This window comes from Myotis brandtii, unplaced genomic scaffold (assembly GCF_000412655.1).
Source record: "Myotis brandtii unplaced genomic scaffold, ASM41265v1 scaffold4, whole genome shotgun sequence".
In the NCBI taxonomy this organism is placed as follows: domain Eukaryota; kingdom Metazoa; phylum Chordata; class Mammalia; order Chiroptera; family Vespertilionidae; genus Myotis; species Myotis brandtii.
This window is the reverse complement of record NW_005365371.1, coordinates 3,796,040-3,811,175: the sequence shown is the minus strand read 5'-3', so window position 1 is coordinate 3,811,175 and position 15,136 is coordinate 3,796,040. Positions and strand designations below refer to the sequence as shown.

The window sequence follows — 15,136 nt, the reverse complement described above, 5'->3', positions numbered from 1 at the left end:
ACCTCTTTTGAAATTGATTTAGGAAGAAACCAGAGAAGAGAAAGAACAGTCAAGTGAGGGAAGACATGGAACTAATTTTGAGTAATTAGCATGTAGTAGCTACCTTATACACATTTTCTCTTAATCTTTATAAGAACTCCATAAAATGAACATTTCCCCCGTTTTGTAGATAAGAAATAAAATTGAAGTTCAGAGAACTTGTTCAGGATGCCACAGCCAGTAAGTGGCAAAATCAAAATTGGCATCCAGAGTCCATGCTCTTTTCACTCCCATGCTGCTATCTCCTCTAACAGGGGCATCAGTCCGAAAAGTTATCTTTCTTTTGTTTGGCTCTGTAAGGTATCATTTGGTTATGTTTCCGTAAAGCTGGTGGGATTTCTGCTATGCCTATAAATTCCCATTATTTTGAGGGACGGATTATTGTTTTCTTGAAATGATGGACTGATAAAAATGTGAAAGGAAAGTAACTATGTGGCATTATTTGCTAAGAATAAATAGAAAGGTAAAAATGAATTTTATCTTTTTTTAAACCACTTTTCAGAAAAGATATAACTATCTTTTCTGCATCCCACCTATACCAGATTATTAAATCCTTTTATGTATATCTTTTAAAATAATCTGTAAAATTCTTCTTCCTTGACTGTGTAAGCCAGTAATTTAATGAGTTCTTAATCAAAGTTGGAAGCATCTTGAAATCTAAGATGTAGTTCCTGCCTGTTTTACCCAGTTGGAGAAACACTACACATGAGATAACTGGAGAACTGTAAATGCTTACATTTCTGGGGCTGAACTATAATTGCAGTAGACGTTTAGAAAGGGGAACGAATAGTACACGCTTCAGTTAGGACAGTCTTCACAAAAATGTAAAACTGAAAAGTGGCAAATACTGTAGCTCAAATTTTCTTTTGACTCACCTGTATTTTTTAGTTGCAACTTTTGTAACTACTTAGGGCATGACGTTTATCAGTAAGGCATATCTAATACACAAAAAGGAAAGGATTACTGATTCCCAGGACTAAAATTTTAGCTAGCAGGGCTCTCACTTGAACACTTAGGAAAATACTAGAGGGAGCCACTAGCAACTGAAAGTGAAGGAAAGATTGAATTTCTCTACCTAGGTACAAATTAAATATATATTATATATGATATGATATGCAGAAGGGGCACTGTATGTAGGCATAAGTGCAGTTGGGTAATAGCTCTGCTACTACTTCACAGCATATTGGACTAGATCAAGAGTTCTTAGTCTGTTCAAGTAAAAGAACTTGTGATTTTAAAATATGGCAGACATGGGGAACTATGGAGTTAAGTATTAATATTTATTTCATTGATGGAGAAAATGTAAATGTGCATATGGAATTGCAGACTCTTGCAAAAACTCTAGGAACCCACAGATTGTAGATCACTGAATTAGATTATCTCTGAAGTCCTTTCCACTCCAAAATTTTATGCTTCTAGTCTCCTCTTTATTATATATTATCCCTAGGTTAATTAAAAGTATACTTGCTAATCAGTTCCTTTGCTTTTTTTGTGTCCAGGTTTCATTTGCCTAATAACTAACCTCACTTGACTAAAATCTACAAAAAGGAGAGTATAATGGTTATAGATCTAGTAATGATCTTTTAAACACAATTCATTAATTTAAAAAACTTAATGCAGTATTCCTGTACATTGTTGAGTATGACTAAAATGTAATTAATGAGAACCAAATATTTCACTGACACCAGAGTTAAGTTTTATTTTACCTGTGTGCTTAAACAAAGCACTTCACTCACTGAGCAATTGTTAGGAAATCGTTTTGTGTAAGTTGTAAAATTTACTTTTGGTAGAAACAACTTTTTCAAATTCAGTTAGGCTGACTTTTAAAACTTATCCTACACAGTGTATCTCCATTGTGTCATTCTCTTTCTTGCCCTCTTTCACTTAACTACTTAATAGTAAATATAGGATGCAGATTAATGAATAAGTAATGTGTAAAAAAGTAAGTGAGAGTGGGAAGAATCAACCCTCTGATGAACATGGCAGTTTTCCAAAAATAGATGCCTTGATGAAAAGGCTACTTAAAGACATCTGTGTACTGTGAATATTCAACTATTTTGCCTTGCTTAGCACTTCAGTTATTGTCATGAAACTTAATTGCACTGTACACATTTTAGAATACTGGCAAGAATATTCCTTAGTCCGGAAAGTAACCAGCAGAGAATACCAAGCCAATATGTTGATTTCTCCTGTTATGAGAAATTTGATATTTTAATGATGGTTATTTTGACCTTTGACTCATCTGTGTGTCAGTCCTGCTAGAGAGGCCACTTAGAATCAAGAGTATTTTTCATAGAGATTATGATTAACTTGGTAGTTTTCCTGTTGAAGTGAACTTGTGGTTAAAGTTACTGGATATAATGATATGGAACCCTTAATTAGAAACTCTTAATCCTTTTATACTTTTTCATTCTCTGTTCCTAATTTTTCAACATCCATTCTCTGGAAATTAGTCATGATTTTAATAAAATTGGCTACGTTTAAGAAATTCACTTCTCTTTTAATGGTAACATTTTAAAATTTTTATAAATATACAAAGGAAGATTTTGAGGCAAACATCATTTTTATAGCTCATTTTCTGTCTACTTAAGAATGCTTTTATTCCAAATATAGAATGGCTAGCTCCATGACACCCCTCTCCCCTTTTTGGCCTATAGAAGGCTCTTGTATTATTGCATAGGACCTCAGACATTCTCATGAACATGATTTTTGGTACAGGCCTTTCTCTGACATATGATCTGAAAGTAGATTGGGTAATCCAATAGGAACTACATTAATAAAACAATTTGGCATTTCTGTAAAGTATGTTAAAAAAATAACCACATTTACTTATAGGGTTAGAGATACAAATACTAATGGTAGTATTTTGCCTAAGAACAGTCACATATTTATTAACATATGGGAAGTTGCCTTGCACTTAATTTTGTTGCAACAGACTGCAAGATTTTGTTGCTTAATGGTATTTCCTCTATAAAGATCAAAATGCCCTAAGATTTATATCCCTTATAAGGTCACTTGGGTTTTCAAATAAGAATAAGTCAAGCTAAGCTAGATTGAACATAAAACATTTATCTCCATTAAAATAACTTATTAATCTAACTGAGCCTACCATGAATCATTCATTTTATTAGATGTGGTAAATAAAATGGGAAACATTTCAAATCATTAGATAAATTCTGACCTGGAAGTGAATTCTCCCTTCCTTAAAATCTTTTTTATTTGCTTTTTTCATGGCTTCAATATGGGCATTTTAACTGATAAGGGAGAGATTCTTGATCTGGAACCATTCCCTGCCATTCTGCTTTTCTTTCCTATCAAAGTCACTGGTTTTAGAGTACATTGCCACCAGGATCTATTTCAAGTTAATGACATCGAAATGTTGATGCTCAGTTGGATATGTTGCTATTTTCAACAAAATGGTTTTGCAGTATGCTTTCTCAAAGCTTCTGTGTTCTTAATAATGAAAAATATCAATAAATGGCGTGATTCATAATATAAATAGGTTTTTGACATTAATCATATGCTCTGAGTAACTTTGATAATTTATTGCCCTGTAAGTTAAACCTCACATGGAGTGACCATTGCCACCAGAAAATCTCATTTTACCTGCTAATTAGAATGAAGTAGTGTGTGACCTCCAATTTTTAGTTTATGAGTAGTAAGCTTATAGTAGGGGCTGTTTATCTTACCATTTGGGGACTTGAACCTTGTTACTTTCCTGGGTTTCTCTCTTCAGGTTGGAAAGGTGATTTAAAATACCTGCTGGGAAGCAGTAAATCTAGTCATAGATTTAGAGAGATGGGTACCAGTTTATGCTAACAAGATTCTTAGACTTTGAGGGGCTTCCATCCAAGTTTTGGCATGAATCTGTTAGACAAAATTTTATTTACTCCTTTAAGAATCTTTTTCTTGGGACCGTTTTCCTTTTGATAACAATTTCTAAGTATCTGGTGTCTTTTTTTTTTTTTAACCCTTTAAGAAACAGTCTGTTTTCAAGTAGGTATTGATTGTTCATGGAAACTCAGGAGTGTTTGTAGGCTCTGTGCATGCTTTGTGTGAGTTCAGTTTGAACAATGCGTTTTAAATCATCTGGGATGTCCAGTTCTGGCATGTCTTCACTAATTGTGTTTTTTAAACATTTTCCATGTCATTTTTCAAACCTCACTTCCCATCTTACTCAGAGAGGTTAATCAAGGAATTAAATTTTGGGGGGGGGGGGGATAGGGATGGGGGTGGGCTGGGTACTTGAGTGAAGTCAATTTGGGGTATTTGCTTAAGGTGTTTCTCAAGCAGTTCCTAACGGTATTTAAAAATTCTCTGGGATGTTTGTGTACTCAACTTATTCTGGACAAAGTGGTGGTCTTAGTGAGAGATTTGCATTCTTAATGCAGGATGGCTCGAAATTCAATCTGTAGCATAACTTTGTTATTGAATCCAAGAAGATAATGGACAGAGATAGTGCTTCTATTTTAGTGTTTCTGGCAAGTGCTCCCTAAAATGCATGTATAGTTCTCAGTTTTCTGGGCTTTTAATTCCATGGTGCTAGGAGGTACCATCTGCTGCTCTTCTCAAAAAGGGAAGAAGGCTTGGGACCAGTGAGTAAGGGGCAACTGGATCATTCACTAAAATTTTTTTGTTCAAGACACACTAGAGACCCTCCTGTATATCTAGTAAGTGATAATAAAGGTGCTAGGGAAAGCCTTAAATTTGAAGACACACAGAAGCCGTAGAAAATCTAAAACTTGGAGGAGGAGAAAAATATGCCATTAGATAAAACAGAGCTATAACTGCTGGCTAAGACTCAATGGAACTTCCACTTGCTCTAAAACCAGGGAAATCTTAGATAACTGGGTGTGATATATCTATAGATACATAGTCTATAGGTAAATAATTTCTAAATTGAGGATCTCTCGGTGATCCTCTGTTTTGGCTGTACCAAATTGCGAATATTCTTGCTGTGTTGTACCCAGTTGCTTTATATTGATACTGCAACTTGAATTGGGGAGGCAGGGTGGGACAATTTGCGGGAGTGGGGGGTGGAGGGAAGGGAGTGGGATGATAAGTCCTTTGAAGACATCAGCTCACTGTGCTGAGAGAGGGACCAAACTCAAGGAAACCTCTGATCTATAAATTCAACTGCTGCATTTTTTTATAAATACATGTAAATGTCCTGTTGTAATATTTGATCTTGGAAATAAAATAAAAACTTTTCAGTATTAGTTTTTTTTTGTATTATTATTTTGTGAGATAAGACGATATTACTTTTATTAATACAATTCAGGTTTCTAAATTTTGGTTTCATATTCTCATGTTTAGGACAGTAGTTTATAATAATAAAAGTGTAATATGCTAATTAGACTGAGTGACCTTCTGGGCAACCTTCCCGACGAAGCTGCGGGGGCCAAGGCAGAGGCAGCCACCGCAGTGGCAGGGGCCGAGCTCCTTGCACAAATTTCGTGCATCAGGCCTCTAGTTTATTAACTAAAGTTCATAGTCTCATTGTTAAGGGTAATGCTTGGTAGCTTCTTTTCTGCTCTTTGTAGTAAGTTGGACATTTATGGTGAGTGCTCTGTAAATGTTGGTTGAATTGTCATGAAATAATTGGGTTTGGTAGTCTTGCTAGGAAAGTAAGATTCTATATTTGATATATTTGGGCAATTCAAGTGTCTAGTTTTTCAAACCACCAATAATGACAAATTAAGGACTCAGCTTAAGCAAGTTAAAGAAAAGAGTAATTGCTAAATTAATGGGAGAAAAGCCACTAATGTTATTGTGTAGTAGAAATTGGGATTGGTGCCTAGTTCACAGTAACCCCTGGGCCTGGTTTGTGCTGCTACTCTTTTGTGGAACTATTCCTCATCCTCATGCTTCAGCAACGTACCCGCATGGAACTTGCCATCTTCTTTCAAGACCTTCTTCTCTCCCTGGCCACATAGACTGGTCAAGAAGTGGCCATTCTACTTAGATTTAGCCAATAGAGCACCTTTCCATTCCTCCAGTGACAAACTACCTATCCTTATCCTTAACTACTTTCACTATGTGCCAAAAGATAGAGATGCGATGAACAAAAAAGACACAGCCCCTGCCCTCTGGGAATTTCCTTTATATTTAGGGATACAGACAATAAGCAAATGAAAAAAATACAGCTTTAATTCAAATACAATGAGAGAAAACTAGAAAAGGAGCCAGTAGGGAATTTCCTAGCCAGTGTGCTCAGTGGTCAGTACCAAAGGGTCACGGATCTTATTTCTGATCAAAGGAACCTGGGTTGCAGGTTCAGTTCCTGCCCCAGTCAGGGCAAGTATGGGAGGCAACCAATCGATGTTTCTCTCTCTTTCCCTTCCTCTCTTCCACTCTCTCTAAAAATCAATGGGAAAAAATACCCTTGGGTGAGGATTAACAAAAAACAAAAAGATGTTGGGGAATAATATTAAGGTTGAGATCTGAAGGATGAGAAGACCCTGGTAAGAGTAGGAGGAAAACAAATGCAAAGGCTGTGGACCAGGAAAGTTTTTGATGTATTTGAGGTATTCAGAGAAGGTCAATGTGTCTGGCATGTGTAATGAGCAAAGGGAATGGCATAAAATGAGTAAAAGCCAGATCATATAAGGCCACGTTAGGCCCTAGTAAAGGGCTCAGGCAGTGTCCCAGGTGCAATGAGAAACCATTTGTTATATGGAGAGTGGGTTGGAAGAGAGCAAGAGTAGAGACTATTGCAGTGATCAAGGTACAAAATGAAGGTTGCCTGGACCAGAGTAGTGGCAATGGAACTTGGAAGTAGTATATAAATTAGAGATGCACCTTGAAGGTAGAATTAAAACTGTTGAATTAGATGTTTGGGAAGGAAAGAAAGAGAAACCAAGAATGACTCGATGTTTCAGGTGGGTAAGTAGTGGTATCATTACTAAGGCAGGAAGACTGGTGGGTCAAGCAGATTTGGTGCGGAGAAAGCATTTTGGCTGTGTTAATTGTGATACTTCTAAGTTCAGATATAGTATAGGAAGTTGGATATGTGAGTCTGAAGCTTGAAGGAATGGTGGCCTGGAGTTAAGATTTGAGAAATTGTCAGCCTTATAGGTGGAGTTTAGTTCCATGAGAAAGAATAAGGCCATATAGGGAGAAATTAAAGAGGAGAGCCCAGAACCTAGGCCTGAAGATCACCAACTGGAATATTGGCCAGTGAGGAAGGAGAAACACCAGAGTCGGGTGTCAAGAGAGCCAGTAGCAAAAATGTTTAAGAAGGATCTGCAACCAGCTGTGTTTAATTCTGCCCAGGAGTCAAGTAAAAAGGACAGCAAAGTTTTCATGAGATACAAGAAGTCACTGGAGACCAAGAACATTTGCAGTGTGATGGAGACGGAAGCCTAATTGGAGTGGGTTGAAGTTTGTAATATTTTTATAGTAGTGAAGAAAATAAGAAGAACTTCCTCTTTGGCGGACTGGTATAAATGGCAGATATTTCAACATCTCCTGTCTTCCTTTTTCTCTCCCTCCTATTAAGGGAATGTGTTCTCTGGTTTAGTCAGCTGTCAGTTGAGGTTGAACCCCACCCACAAGGAAGCTGATTAGTCTGTCCCTCTTCTTTGGGGAATATTGGCCTGATTGTCATCATCTTTTCCTTCTGCCAGTAAATTCCATTTTCTCAACTTCCTCTATTCCTTGCTCAAATCCCACCTCCAGACCCCACAATATCCCCCAGAATGGAACATCTGTCTATCCTGTTCTCTCAAGCCTTTCAGCGTTAGGAAGCCTTTTATGGCATTAGGCAAGTTATTTTCTCACCCATGCTCCATTTGTGCTCTCAGACTCCCATTTGCTTTCTCCTCAGAAATATCACCAACAAAGTGATAACTAGTAGCTGTGTCTCCAGGAAGCCAAATTGTAAGATTATTAACACATCTGTGAAGAGGTAATGCTTTAATTTTTTCATGGCAGAGTCCAGGCTTCTGTTACCCTAGAGGGCCTACTACAGGAAGGGGAAGAACTTAATCTGAAGCTGGCCTTACTTAGTAAAACTACTTACTGCAATTATATAGTTTCCAAAACAAGTGACTGGTTCATAAGATTAACCATTGAATTCATTGTCACAAATTTACCCTAAGGAAAAGGATCTACAGCTGTCATCACCAGTCTCAACTAAGTTTGGCACTTTAAGGAGTTAAAGCCAAATTCCAACGATTTCTTTTGACCCACAAGCACCATTTTAATATCCATTTGAGAGTGTCTGCTGTTAGATAAGCCATTAGGTTCTGAACAGAGATACCATCTGAAAATCTGAGTGATACCAGGCAGTCAGATATCAGATCATTGTAATTGCCCAACTATAAGATGTTCTAATAGACATTGCATATAAAAATTATTTTTGCTAAGCTGAGATTCAAGAACAGAAGGAGAGGCCCTGGCCAGGCCAGTGTGGCACAGGTGGTTGGAGTATCATCCCGTATGCTGAAAGGTCAGGGCGCACGCCTATGTTTTGGATTCAGTCCCTAGTTGGGGTGCGTGCAAAGGGCGACCACATGATGCTTCTCTCTCACATTGATGTTTCTCTCTCTTCCTTCCTCTCTCTAAAATTAGTAAACATAGCCTCGGATGAGAATATAAAAAATAAAACAGAAGGAGAGGACTAACCCACTGTAAGCATCTTGCATCTTATTAATTCTCAAAATAAACTGATAAGTAGGCATCATTTTATAAAAGAGAAACAGGCTCAAATTATTACTGAGGCTCACTGAACTACCCAAGTTCACATAACTAATAGGTATTTTAGCAGGAATTGAGATCCAGGTCTCTCGGGTACCAACGACCATAGCACTGACTCAAGAAGAAATACCTTAAGATGGAATCGGGATTGGGGGAAAATATCTCAACCATCAATATTCAGGACTGTAGAGTCAGATGACATAGGATCATCTCCCCAGCCCTACTCACTGTTACACAGGAAGTCAAGTTCCTCTGGGCTATAATCTCTTTGTCGGCATAATGAAGCTAACCTAACACTTACTTTACTTGCTTTGGGTTTGTTGTAAGAATCTAATGAGATAGTTTTATATAGTGAACAAATGTTTCTTCATATTATAATGCTTTCTGAGTGCTCAGCTTGTATCTTCTATCTAAATTCAATTCTCTGGGGAAAAAACAGGGATTCATTTAAATTCTAAATGATTTCCTTTTACAATAAAAATGAAAACTGGATCCTATTTAATGAACTTTTCAATAGTTGGTTACTAGCTTTTGCAGCAGGCATACATATGCCTGCAAACATAGAAATTTCTATAAAAGGCAGTTCATATGCAGTTTCAAGAATTAACCAGTTATAATTATTCCTTCTCATATATATGCTTCAAGGGTTTTCTCAATATTGTTTATTTTCATCATTAGAAGTAAAATCTCTGTGCCCAGAGACTGTGTGTGTTACTTGATGCAGTGCATGAATTAACTCATTAATCAAGTGATTCCTGAACTGCTACCATATTCTAAACTCTATGCTAGGTTCTGGGTATACAGAGCAGAATAAGATACAGCCTCTGCCCTCAAGGATCTCACAGGAGTGGGGAAGAGGCACATAAATATACAGGTAAATCAGAATGCAGTGGGGAGGTTTTTTAAAACAGGACACAAAAAGCAGTGACCAATAAGGGGAAAGATTAATAAATGGAACTTAAAAATCAAGAACTTCTCTTCATCGAAAGACATTATTAAAAGTGAAAAGGCAAACCACAGACAGGAGAAAACATTCATAACACACATATCTGACAAAGGTCTCATCTTGGGAATTCTAAAGAACTCCTATAAACCAGTAAGAAAAAGACAAAGAACCAGTAAAAACTGGGCAAACAACTTGAGCAGGCAGTTCTCAAAAAAGGATCTCCAAATGACCAATAAGTATATGAAGAGATGTTTACTCATCATGAAAATGCAAATTAAAACCACAATGAGATACTGCTAAACATCTACCAGAATGCCTGTAACTAAAAGTGTTGGTGAGAATGTGAAGCAACTGGAATTCTCATACACTGCTGGTACGAGTGCAAATGGGACTACTTTGGGTAACTGTTTGTCAATATCATTTGTCAAAATTAAATATCCATATTCACCTACCCTATAAGTCAGCAATTTCACTCCTACATATATTCCCTGGAAAAAATTAGTGTATAGATACAGCCTCCAAAAGACATGTATATGAATATTCATAGCAGTATTATTTATAATAGGCAAAAATTGAAAGTAGTCTAAATGTCCATCAACAGTAGACTAAATTGTAATATTGTCATACAATGGATAATAGCAATAAAAAAGAATGAATTATATGATGAATGAATCTCACAGATATAATACTGAGTGAAGAAAGCCAGGCACAAAAAGGTACACATGTATGATTCCATTTTTATGACATTCAAGAACAGCCAAATGCTAATCTATATATATTGAAAGCCTAAGTGACTGTTATGACCGAATGACTGGAATGACTGGTCAACCAGTCACTATGACATGCACTGACCACCAGGGGGCAGATGTTCAACGCAGGAGCTGCCCCCTGGTGGTCAGTGTGCTCCCAACCTCCTGCAGCTGGCCAGCCCCCATCAGCCCCTGGTGCTAAACCATTCATAGCAGAGCAGCTCCCTTGCTGCAATCCATTGAAAGTCAGCCCTCGACCAAGGGTTTGTCTCGCTCCCATCCTCTCCCTTTCCTGGGGGCCACCCGCCTGCTGCGGTGGCAGCATGGTGGCGAGGGAAGGAGGGGGGGAAGTGGGGAGCCGCATGATGGTGGGGCAGCATCGGCATCTGGTGTCTGTTCCTTCCACACCCAGCCCAGTGACCATCACCTCCTCTCTTGACCCTGCTGGGGCCTTCGGGCCCTGGGCTGGGACCGGGAACTGGGGGTGGGTGGCGGCAGATGTGGCCCCTTTCCCAGCGAGGCCAAGAGCCGCACCCTCCTTGGAGCCAGTGGCCAACCTCCTGCGGTCCCTCCCCCTGGCCAGCCAACCTCCCACGGTCCCTCCCCACTTGTGCATGAATTCTTGCACCGGGCCTCTAGTCAATGATAAAAGCCAAATGGAAGTCAACACTAGGGATAGAGATAATAATGGGAGGGATCACAATAGAGCCTTCTGGGGATTTGGAGAAGTCCTATATCTTGATCTGTGCAGTGTTGTCTCTGTGCACATGTGAAAATATTTATCAAGTTTTATAATTAAGATTTGTGCTGTTTGCTATATATATATGTATGTAATACCTAAATTTAAAACAACAGCCCTAACCGGTTTGGCTCAGTGGATAAAGCATCGGCCTGCGGACTGAAGGGTCCCAGGTTCGATTCTGGTTTCCAGTCAAGGGCATGTACCTTGGTTGCGGGCACATCCCCAGTAGGGAGTGTGCAGGAGACAGCTGATCGATGTTTCTCTCTCATAGATATTTCTAACTCTATCCTCCCTCTCCCTTCCTCTCTGTAAAAAATCAATAAAATATATTTAAAAACAAAAATAAATAAATAAATAAAAGCAAACAAAACCAACAACAACAGTGCAATAGAAGCACAGAAAAAGAAGTGCCTACCTCTGAGTAAAGAAATCAGGGAATCAGAGAAGATTGCCCAGCTGGTATGGCTCAGTGGTTGAGCATCACCTATGAACCAGGAGGTCATGGTTCAATTCTCAGGCAGGGCATATGCCCAGGTTTCAGGACCCTCAGTGGGGGGCATGCAGAAGGCAGCCAATCAATGATTCTCTCTCATCACTGATGTTTCTCTCTCTCCCTCCCTCTCTCTCTTTCTCTCTCCCTTTCTGAAATCAATAAAAATATCTTTAAAAAAAAAAAAAGAAATCAGGGAAGACTTCTCTGGGAATGTTTGAACTGGACCTTGAATAGGAACTTGTTAAAATGGGACTGCATATCAGAGAAGACAAATACTATATGATTTTATTTATATGTGGACTCTAACAAAAACCAAAATAAGCAAACAAAATAGAAACAGACTCACAGATACAGTGAACAAACTGATGGTTGCTAGATGGGAGGGAAGTTGGAAGACTGGTGAAAAAGATGAAGGGATTAAGAAGTACAAATTGGCCCTAGTTGGTTTGGCTCAGTGTATAGAGCATCGGCCTGCAGACTGAAGGGTTCCGGGTTTGATTCTGGTCAAGGGCACATGCCCAGGTTGTGAGCTCGATCCCCAGTAGGGGGCGTGCAGGAGGCAGCCAATCAGTGATTCTCTCCCCTCATGGATGTTTCTATCTCTCCCTCTCCCTCTCTGAAATCAATAAAAATATATTTTAAAAAAAGGAAGTACAACTTGGCAGTTACAAAGTAATCATAGGGATGTAAAGTACAGCATAGGGAATATAGTCAATAATATAATAACTATGCATGGTGAGTACTAGACTTTTTTTGGGAATCATGTCATAAGTTATATAAATGTCTAATCACTATGCTGTATAATTTTTTAAAAATCATAAAAATGTCTATCCATCGACTTGTAATCCCATTCTTGGGAATTTATCCCAAAGAAATAATTAAACATAGGATGAAAGCTATATGCATCACATCTAATGTAAAAAACAACAACAAAAAAACCACCAAAAAATAGAAACAATCTGAATGTCTAATGAAAAGGATAAATAAATTATTGCCTGAGTAATATTATATAGACTCGAGAGGCCTGGTGCACGAAATTCGTGCACGGGTAGGGTCCCTAGGCCTGGCTGGCGATCAGAGCCAGTTGGGACCTTCCTTTCCCCAGCTGCCGGCTGCCAGCCAGGGCCTTCCTTCATTCTGTGCCGCCCCTGGTGGTCAGCACACGTCATAGCGAATGGTCGAACTCCCGGTCAGTCGAACTCCTCCTGAGTGGACAATTTGCATATTAGCCTTTTATTATATAGGATTACAAGGATTATTATGAAAGCTGTAGAATCATAGAAAAGTTTATATTTCATAATTAGTGAAAAAGGCAATATATATTACTACTATACTTATGTAAAATGGGCTATGCATATGGACAAAGTCTAAAATGAAACATGCAAATATAAAAATCATTGCATAAAAAGATTATGATGCCCTGACCGGTGTGGCTTGGTACACTGAAGGTCGCAGTTTCAAAACCCAATAATGTCACATAGGCTGGGCGTGAGAAGCAATGGATTGGTGTATCTCTCGCACATTGATATTTCTCTCTCTCTTCCTTCCCTTCTCTCTAAAAATCAATGAACATGTCCTCGGGTGAGGATTAAAAAACATGTTATGGACCCGGCCCCAAATGTTAACAGTGCCAAGGTGGAGAAAGGGCGGTGCAAGAAACCTAACACGTGAATCTGAAAGAAAGACTGTGACCGTCTCCGTGGATAAAAGGAGAATACAGGAGGAAATCTCCGAGAAGCGCCTGAAGATAGAGGAGGAGAAGCTGCAGCACCAGCACCTGAAGAAAAAGGCCCGGCGGGAGAGCTGGCTGCTGGACGGAGTCGGAGTCGGAGTCGGCGGCGGGAAGGAGGAGGAGCTGGACGGAGTCGGAGTCGGAGTCGGCGGCGGGAAGGAGCAGGAGGAGCTGAAGAGGCAGAACCGGCAGGACCAGCGCCAGATCCAGGCCCTGGACCGGAGCATCCTCAGGCTTGAAGAAGAGACCCAAGACCTTGAAAGGGCTGAGCTACAGATCTCGACTCACGAAGAGGCGATTTTAAAGAAACTAACATCCGTGGAGAGGACAACGGAAGACACAATAAGGTCTGTGAAGGTGGAAAAGGAAGCAACGCCAGGAGAGTCGATTGAAGACATCTATGCTAATATCGCCGACCTTCCAAAATCTACGTCCCTTCCCAGTTAAGGAAGGAAAGAAATGATGGACTAGAAGGCGATGAGCAAAATAGAAAAGCTCTGTACGCCATGGAAATCAAGGTGAAGAAAGACCTGAAGACGGGCGAGAGCACAGTTCTGTCCTCCGTCCCGCTGCCGTCGGAGGATTTCACGGGCGAGGTCGGTGTACGCAGTCAGCTCCGACCACAGGGCCGCGCTCGACGGCACCGACGGCCGGGGGCCGTGGAGGAGGAGGACCTCCCGAGACTGGCGTCCGAGAGGAGCACCGGTCCCCGACCGAGTACCACAAGCCCGGCTACGCCAACCCCTTCTGCAGGCCCGCCACCCCGCAGCGGGAGAAAGCAGCCCTCGGACCCAACCTCCAGGAAAGGATCCAGAGGCGACAGGAACCACTCCGTCCACCACGTGGACAACGGGCTGTCGGGGGAGAGGGGTGACCACTGGCATCCACACAGCCCCCCTCGGCCGACCCCTCACCCCCGCCGGTGGGTGACTCCACCAGCAGAGCGGCTGCCGGCCGCTTGGGAAGGAGCGGATGGGACAGATGGGACGCCGGACCAGCAGGCGCCCTCCCCCAGGCAAGGCCGGGCCCCAGAGGAGGGCTCGCTGGGAGGTCTGAGCGCCAGAGCCCTTCTCCCACGTGCAGGGGGCCGAGGAAGACGTGCGATACAACATCGTGCACTCCCTGCCTTCTGACCCGTGACCGTGATCTTCATGGGGTACCAGCAGGCAGAAGACCATGCGGAGGAGAGGGGGCTCCTGACGGGCTGTGACGGCGTCATCCATGCCGAGCTGGTTGTCATCGATGAGGAGGAGGGCGAGGGAGAAGCTGGGAACCTGCCCCCCAGCCCAGGGCGCACGGTCAGGCGCACCAGCCGGCCAGGCCATCACCTCTCCCCAGGGAGAGAGCGGAGGTCAAGCCCCCGGAGAACGCACGCCATCCTTCTCCCCGCAAACACTCCCCGTCGCTGAGAGAGCAAGAGGAACGCCTGGGCAGCCCTGTCCGCCCGCCTCCACATGCTGCCCAGACAGCCAGGGGACGGCACGGAGGGCCCGTCGCTCACAGCTTTAAGGATAAGAATGGCAAAGCTGGGGGGGAAAGTTATCTGAGAGGTGTACCATCTACATAAACATACTTTGGAGAAGAAACTACGAAATGTTTGCCACTTTCTCTCCTGGATACTGTGTTTCTTTCTTTTTCTTTTCGATCCAAAAAAAATTATGATTATACCCATATTAAGCCATGTGAGTAAGCAATAGCCATTATTTGTAAAATATATATATAAATATATATATAT

At 40.9% G+C, this 15,136-nt stretch overlaps 1 pseudogene; it reads left to right on the top strand.

Moving 5' to 3' along the window:
- Nucleotides 1-13,282: 13,282 nt before the first annotated feature.
- Nucleotides 13,283-15,113, top strand: LOC102241978 (annotated as a pseudogene).
- Nucleotides 15,114-15,136: the final 23 nt, after the last annotated feature.